This window comes from Pan troglodytes, chromosome 13 (genome assembly GCF_028858775.2).
Source record: "Pan troglodytes isolate AG18354 chromosome 13, NHGRI_mPanTro3-v2.0_pri, whole genome shotgun sequence".
NCBI lineage: Eukaryota > Metazoa > Chordata > Mammalia > Primates > Hominidae > Pan > Pan troglodytes.
In genome coordinates this window covers 32,764,979-32,773,962 of record NC_072411.2, presented here as the reverse complement: position 1 = coordinate 32,773,962, position 8,984 = coordinate 32,764,979, and the positions used below count along the sequence as shown (strand labels likewise).

General features: G+C 41.8%; 1 long non-coding RNA gene across 1 annotated transcript; it reads left to right on the top strand.

Annotated features, from left to right (window-relative positions):
- Nucleotides 1-3,437: 3,437 nt before the first annotated feature.
- On the top strand, nucleotides 3,438-8,752 carry LOC134807976 (uncharacterized). The gene is made up of 2 exons (XR_010149729.1): nucleotides 3,438-6,630; nucleotides 6,931-8,752. It is a non-coding gene; the product is annotated as an uncharacterized LOC134807976 (long non-coding RNA).
- The last annotated feature ends 232 nt before the right edge of the window (nucleotides 8,753-8,984 follow it).

The following is an 8,984-nucleotide window of genomic DNA, read 5'->3' as shown; positions in this document are numbered from 1 at the left end:
TATGATCCCAAATATTTTTTTTCTAAGAAATCCAATAATACAAGTATTCGGAGTGGAGTACCAACACTGATTTACTGGGAAAGAGAAGTGTATTCTGTTTAGCTGCATAATGTTGAGGGAGAAGGAAAGGAAAATTAGTTGAGTAAACAAGAAAGAGACTGGTCCTCAGGGAAGCTGTCTGCCTGAAAAATCACAACTACTGCACCTACAGATAAGCCCTGCACAGATGAGCATGCAGGGTCCAGCACAGACGCCTTCTGTTCTTTGTGTAATTGGCAAGCTCCCAGGAAAAATTTTCCTCCCTTTTTCAGGCATATACACGGTGGCCTCTGTGGAAACTTACACAGGGAGGAGGGGGGCTTACCTAAAACAAACCCACAGTTATACAACAAGAGAAGCCCACTTTGTGCTTGACTAGAGACATACCCACAGCTGGATATATAAAGGGAATTGTGCAGACAGTTTTATACATAGCTGAGAGGAGTTTCTTATAAAAGCTTTTTGATTCAACTGTAAAAACGGCAATCCACTTGGACGCCCTTGTCTGCTGCAGAGAGCTTCCTCCTTTTGCTTATTAAACTTTCACTCCAACCTCACCCGTGTGTCCCCGTTCCTTAATCATCTTGGTGGTGAGATGAAGAACTCCAGGTGATACCTCACAAGAGAGACTGCTACATTGTGGTGCCTTGGCGAGACTGCAACTTTAAGAAGTGTGACTTTTATTGCTGCTGAATTATTTTATCTCCCACCCAACTGAAAATAAAGGATATAAAGTGCTTAGGTTGAACACAAAGTCCTCTGCTCTAGGTAACATCTTCAGCAGCCACATTAGCAGAGGCATGGGTGGTAATGGTGGAGTAGATGTCTCTTTGCTTCTGACAGGGTGTCTGCTTATGTGTTCAACAAAATAGTATGCTATATATTTCATTAAGAAATCTGCTAAAAAATGAAGTAAAACAGGTTCATGTTCTTAAGAGGCACAGTATTTGCTACGGCAGCAAGACCAAAAGGCTTAAGTAGCAAAAATGTGCATAGTAGTTACAAACATTTTCATATAAACAAAACAATGTGAACATCTGTATATGACAATAACTCATGCAAAAAATATTTTTAACTGAAATTGAAATCATACATAACAAATGTTATCACTGTATTCTGAGGTAATATATTGTTTGTATATAGATGTTATAAATAATAACTCGTTACTCATCATTTATAAAACAAATAATTCTTTGGAATCTACAAAATGCTGGTTTTGTTCTAGGCAATGAATGTACAAATTGATTTAAAATATGTGTTCTTAGAGTGTGGTAGATTAAAAAATACAAAATAGGCCAGGCACAGTGGCTCATGCCTATAATCCCAGCATTTTGGGAGGCCCAGGCAGGTGGATCACCTGAGGTCAGGAGTTCGAGACCAGCCTCACCAACATGGTGAAACCCCATCTCTACGAAAAATACAAAATTAGCCGAGGGTGGTGGCACATGTCTGTAGTCCCAGCTACTCGGGAGGCAGAAGCAGGACAATCGCTTGAATCCGGGAGGTGGAGGTGGCAGTGAGCCGAGATTGAACCATTGCACTCCAGCCTAGGCAACAAGAGCAAAACTCTGTCTAATATCTATACATACATTTTGTATATATACATATATACATATGTGTATATATATACATAATATATTTATACATATACATATATAGTATATGTATATTATATATGTGCATATACATATATTATACATATACCATATATGTATATGTACATATATATCTGTCTAATATATATACACATATACATATATATGTATAAGTGTATATATATACACATATATGTACATGAGTATATATACATATATATGTGTATATGTATATATACATATATGTATACATACGTGTATATGTATATATACATATATGTATACATATACGTGTATGTGTATATGTGTATATATACACATACATGTATGTGTATATGTGTATATATACACACACATGTATGTGTATATGTGTATATATACATACACATGTATGTGTATGTATACACACACATATATGTGTATATGTGTATGTATACACACATGTGTATATGTGTATGTATACACACATGTGTATGTGTGTATGTATACACACACATGTGTATGTGTGTATGTATACACACACACGTGTGTGTATGTATACACACACACATGTGTGTGTATGTATACACACACATATATGTGTATGTGTGTATGTATACACACACATATATGTGTATGTGTGTATGTATACACACACATATATGTGTATGTGTGTATGTATACACACACATATATGTATGTGTGTATACACACACATATGTGTGTGTGTATACATATACATATGTGTGTGTATACATATACATATGTGTGTATACCTATACATATGTGTGTGTGTATACATATACATATGTGTGTGTATACATATACATATGTGTGTGTATACATATACATATGTGTGTGTATACATATACATATGTGTGTGTATACATATACATATATGTGTGTGTATATACACATATACATATGTGTGTGTATATACACATATACATATACACATATATTAGAGGTTGTACTGCTGAAAATAAGAGCTATTAATAAAAAAATTTCAGGAAACGTAGTGTGATTATTTTTAATAGAAGTGGATATTTTAATACAGGTCTCTTGTTTTTTCTTGTGGAAATAAATGACAAGATGGAATTTCTGGGTGTTTGGTATCTGAATATTTAAGTATAGCAGGTATGGTCAGTTTTTCAAAGGCATTTTACCATCATACTTGTCCATCGGCAACTCATAAGATATTATGTGGAACAACGTCCTCTCCAACAACCTCCAGTATCAGTCTTTGTAAAGTTTGTCAATTAAATGGGTGTTTTTTTTGTTTTTTGTATTTGTTTTTGTTCTTGTTTTTGAGACAGTCTCACCCTGTCATCCAGACTCTAGTGCTGTGGTGTGATCTTGGCTCACTGCAGTCTCTGCCTTCCAGATTCAAGTGATTCTCCTGCCTTGGCCTCTCAAGTAGCTGGGACTACAGTTGCCCCCCCACCACACCCAGCTAATTTTTGTATTTATAGTAAAGACAGGGTTTCACCATGTTGGCCAGGCTGTTCTCAATCCTGACCTCAGATGGTCCACCTGTCTCAGCCTCCCAAAGTGCTGGGATTACAGTCATGAGCCACCGCACTTGGCTGGGTTTTCTTTTTCTTTCTTTTATATACATATATATATATATATATATATATATGTATATATATACACACACACACAAGTATATACATATATATGTATACACACACACACAGACACAAGTATATATATATATATATATATACTTAAGTTCTGGGATATATATATATATACACACAGACACAAGTATATATATATATATATATATATATATATATATATATATACTTAAGTTCTGGGATAAATGTACAGAACGTGCAGGTTTGTTACATAGATATACATGTGTCATGGTTTGCTGCAAAATGTGCAAAATGGGTGTAGGTTTTGCAGGTAATTATTGTATTATTAAAAGATAACAGAATACCTAGCTAAAAAAAAATGCGAGGAGGCATTGATGGGCACATGTTTACTGAGCACATCCTGACTCCAGAATTAGAAATCCAATTTATGCCTCTGCAGTCCAATAAAATTTTTCCTTAAGAATCCAGAGATCAGACTTTCATTTCAGCAAACACTCCAATATGGTTTCTCACCTACTCACCCCAACGAAGCTGCTCGTATCAAAACATAAGTGCTATGCATATTGTTAAATTATAAATTGAACCATAACTCCTCGGACTTCATCTTAATTTATATATCAGCAGCATTTCACACAGTTGATCTCCTCCTCCTCTTTGTAAAATTTTTTTTATAGAATTCCAGAACACTTAACCTACTTTCCCTCCACCATGTTTTTGATAATTACCTCTAGTCCTTTTTTGCAGGTTTCATCTTTACTATTTTTTAAATGTCAGAGGACGATTAGGCTCACGACTTTGACTTCTTATCTTTCTTATCTTTGCTTTCTTACTGATTTTTGTGTCATTAATTTCCTGATATTTCACATTACACTTAAACACTGGACACTACACCCAGCACTCCCTGACTTATCCACATGGATGTCAGTTAGGAATCTCAAAATTAATATGTCTATATGGAGCCACTGAAACTCCCCAAATTTGCTCTTCCCCATTCTGTTTAATGGCAACTCCCATTTTATAGTTTCTCAGCTCAATATTCTTGGTGTCCCCTTTTAATTCTGTCTCTGTAGCTCTGTCACTCTCTTTCTGTATCTGTCTGATTCTCTCCCTCTCTCTCCTCTCTCTCTTGCTCACTGTCACTCTTGCTCTCTCTCCCTGCTTCACACACACACAAACACACACAGACAGACACACGCACACACACACACACATTTTCAGATCTGATGTGTATGGAATTCCTGCCAGCTTTACCTTTAAAGTGTAATAATTCCAAATGTTGTTTCCAAATTCACATTCCCACCCCCACCACTTGGTAACTATAGCACTTCTCTCACAAGGCCAAGTGCAGAGATTTCTTGGGGAAATAATGAGAACTATTATACATTCTTATTTCAAGGACCCTTAAAATTATAGGATTACTATATTTGATACTAATTTAAGCTTCTGTCATTGCCCTTTTTTCAATCCAGTCTCCACACAGCTACCACAGTGTGCAAGTAGAAGTCTCAGCCATATCACCACACTCCTGCTTTAATGTCCCTACTCCATTGCTTCTTTTCTTCTTCAGAAGAGTTTAAGCTTAATGAAGCTGGGCAACGTTACATATTATTCCATGAGCTGGAGATCACTTGGTGTAAGGTAAAGGATCAGTAAATATTTTCAAATAACAGAATCCACGAATAATAGTTTTATTTCTTTGAGAGTACATTTACTTTTAAAAATCAAGGAAATAGATTGGTCAAGAGAATTCTGCTTGTTTTGATTTTGTTATCGATTAGATTAGATTAGATTAACTGTGTTAGTATAAATGTCAGTGTGGAAAGCTATAAGCATTTCCTAAACTTTAAAATGAAAAGCGTGGAATTTAAGTATCTGCTCCTTTTATTTGAGCAACCAAAAAACACAACTTTAAAAATATATTTTAATTATGTATGAAATCTAAATTAATTTTTCTCTCTTTATCCCTAAATACTTTTTAAAGTTATTCATGTCCTCATTATTTTTTAATCCACTTTAGTAACATTTTAAAATATATTTTCAACTTCATTAAGAATATCTTTGTGTTCCACTGAATAGCTTGCCAAATAATAAAACATTAGCAGTATAATTTCCTCATAAACATTATTTAATTTGTTTGGTTAACCATAGATTTCCTACTCTCAACTCATAATTTCATTCAAGTATAATATATTCTACTTGACCTTTGCGGGGTTTTCATACCATGTATTTGTCATTGAAATTGGTTTTTGATATTTGAACCACTAGTTTATAATTGTATTGTTGGTTAGACTGGTCTGTAGAATCTTTCTTTGTTTTGATTCTGTGGTTTATTCATTACGGAGTAGCTGTGCTACTGTAAATTTTGAGGTCAAAAGCTTAAAACATTTTATGTATTTTAAAACAAAGTGGATGGCATTTAAATATCTATTCCTTAAAATTTGGAAGAAAGGTTAACACCATATAAACCCAGAGCCTGTATTTTTAGATTAGTAGCATGTAGACATTCTCAATTTCTTCTAAAGTTGAAAAAAATAAATATTTTGTATTCATAGAATGCTTGATAACAGGAGGTAAATATTTAATTTTCACTTAAAAGAAATTTGGTTACACTGAAAGGAAATTTGGCTAATATAAGTTAGATACATTTCTAATTAAAACAATAATTTAAGATAAATAATGCTCAAAGAACAGTGGTCACTGCATTTATTCCAGAGAGAGGACATTTATCCTGATCTGGCTGTAATAACGTAGTAGGTAGAACTGCTGGCGTGGACACCCAAGCACGGATGGGAAGCTGGTGTCTCAAGGGGTCCCGCTGAGATAGAAAGGGGTCAGGGCCCAGACTGTTGATGTCACCTGGACCCAACCACCATGTCTCAGAAGAAGAAATGACCCTCCCCTCCTGGTGCTGCCCCAAACAAGGAGCTTAGCAGTGTTGCACACAGGATAGTCCTTGCAGGAGACATGTTTGACAAGCTGCTGAGGTGCCTGATGGGGCCAGGCTCTTGTCATGAAATGAGTTTGCATCCTGAGGAAACCTTTTCATTGGAAACCTGGCAAGGATCCAATTTCCCTTTTGCCTTAACCCCATAGGAGCACAGTAGACAGGGCGGAGGTCACCCAGGTGGCTGTTCCTGCTTGGCCCCCACTTCCCAGACCATTCCAGGCACGGAGAGCCGCTGAGCTCACTCCATGGGCTGCCCACATGGGGTCTGGACCCAGCCGCCCTCCCGTGCCTGGCAGGCAGCCCCTGCGCCATCACAGGACCCATTGTGTGGTGATCAGTGGCCCATCGCCTGCCCTTGTGGTGGGTGCAGTTCACAGGTGCTGCCCCAGGCCTGGCACAGTGGCCTTCTCAGCCTGTCCCAGGATAGGGGACATGAATGATCCTTGCCTGTGCCCCTTCGGACTACGTGAGTTTGGACACTCACTGCAGAAGTCCCTCCTGGTCCCTTTTCAACTGAGTTGTGGGGGACTTGCTTAGTCCTCATGCCCAGGGTCAGGGGAGGGGTGCAGAGTCTGCACCCTAAATCTGCTAGGGCCAGAGGGAGGTCTCCCAGGTGACCTCTGTCCTCTCCAGTGACATGAGTCCTCCCAGATGGCCTCAGCCCTCTCAGGTGACATGCTTCCATGGTGACTCTGGCCCTTGCAGGAGGTGGGCTAGCACAGGGACATGAGCTGCCTAACTGCCATCCTCTTCCTGTATCTGACAGAGGAAGACATCTTCTGGGCACTGGATCAGCTGATGGCTGAGGAGAGGCACTCCCTGCAGGGTAGGCGGACAGCTATCCCCAGGGCCTCACACAGCCAGGCCATGGGATGGCCACCCTGGCTGGGCGATCCTGACTTCCAGGCAAGGCAGCTTCCTTGCTTTCCAGCTTGTCAGGAGCCTTCAGGACATCCCTGCTGAGGGTCCCACAGGAGCCCAGAGCGGAACAGGGACCCTTTCACTTCAAGGCAGGCACCTTTCATCCCCAACAGCAGAGGGCACTGCAGCCTCCCCCTGGCCACCCGGTGTGTCCCAGAGCCACAGCTTTCTAGCCCTGAGTTCATGCAGGTGACTGTCACTTCACCAAGAGTCCTCCTACCTCCCAGCTGGCCACACTCCCAGCTGCCGTCCCAGCCCACAGATGGGCCAATGCAGTCTAGATGGCAGTGTCTGCCCATCCCATGTCCCCCAGCCCGACCCCATGTCTGGCAGATGGCCATGTAGCCCCTTGGCACCCACCCCATTCCCTCCACTGGCCACTGCCTGCCGCAGCCCTGCCTCACAGCCTCAAAGGCAGGCCTGCCCTCCTGGCACCTCTACCCAGGATGCTGCTGTGCAGTGCCTCCAGCTAGGGCCCACCTCCGTAGAGCTGAGGCCACATGTTAGGGTCACCTGATGGAAGGGAGGAAGGCCTCAGGGTCTGGGGTCCCCTGCCACTTCCCAGCTCTTCCAGCTGAGGGCTCCACATCTTGGGAGTGGGCTCTGATACCTGATGGGTCAGGGGCTTCTCAGTTTTCTACAGCCCAAATACTGCCCAGCTCCAGAGGCTCCCATCCCACCAGGAGCAGGTATAACACAAATCCTTCCCAAAGATCATGCGGTACCTGCTGAGTGGATGACACCCTCAACTCTTTCCCAGAGGCCTGGGGTCCCATGGGGCAGGGAAACAAGGAAAGATGGAGCTCCTCAAGGGTCTGACAAGAGACTGAGTCCCAGCAAGGGCCTCGCCCAAGGTGAGGATTCTCCATGGGTTTGGGGTTGGTTTTTCTTTTCCTGCCCTGGAGGAGGAGGCAGAGGTACTAGGATGGGGGCTGAGCTCCAGCTGAGCAGGGTTAAAGGAAGTATGTCCACCAGGCATCTGTGCATGGGGGAGTTGTTAGGGAAGCACTGGCCACTGCCCAGTGTTCTGCCCCAGGGCAGCTCAGGGGGCCGTGAGCACCTATGGTCCAGGAAGGGCCGTGCATTGAGGTTTGTTGAGTTGGCTCCTCTGGTGTTTCGTTGATGGGGTAAGGAGGCAAATGGAGACCCCAGGCCAGGGACCCTCCTGTCCCACAGTGCCCAGCTCCCCCAGGAGGGCCTGGCTCACCCCAAGCCCACAGGGAAGTTTCTGCATGGCACAGAAGCCAGGCTCTCCCCAAGAGGGGGCATCACACAGCAGGGGCCAAGCCTCAGGCCCAGTGCTATTTTCACATTATTCATTTTATAAGATGATATGGTTTGGCTGTGTTGCCACCCAAATGTCGTCATCTTGAACTGTAATTTCCATAAGCCTCATGTGTCATGGGAGGGACCCAGTGAGAGGTAACTGAATCATGGCGGCAGTTTCGCCCATGCTGTTCTCATGATAGTAAGTGAGTTCTCATGTGATCTGACGGTTTTATAAGCATCTAGCATTTCCCTTGCTTGAGGTGATGAATGCCCCATTTACCCTGATGTGATTATTACACATTGCATGCCTGTGTCAAACTATCTCATGTACCCCATAAATATATACACCTACTATGTACTCATAGAAATTAAAAATAAAAATAAATTTAAAATTAAAAGTGTGAGTTTTTAAAGGTGAGGTTTACCCTCCAGCCCTGGTCCCTGCCAGGTGTGACCTTCACGTCATCTTTCCACATGGTCCAGGCCCCCATCTGCAGAGGCCAACAGTTCCCAGAGTGACCTTCCTCAGAAAACAGGGTCTTGGAGGAGACAGTTAGAGGAGGGGGCCTCATCCTCCCCACTGCACAGCCCCTCGTGGGGATTGGAAAGTGAGGGTCTCTGCCCACAAGT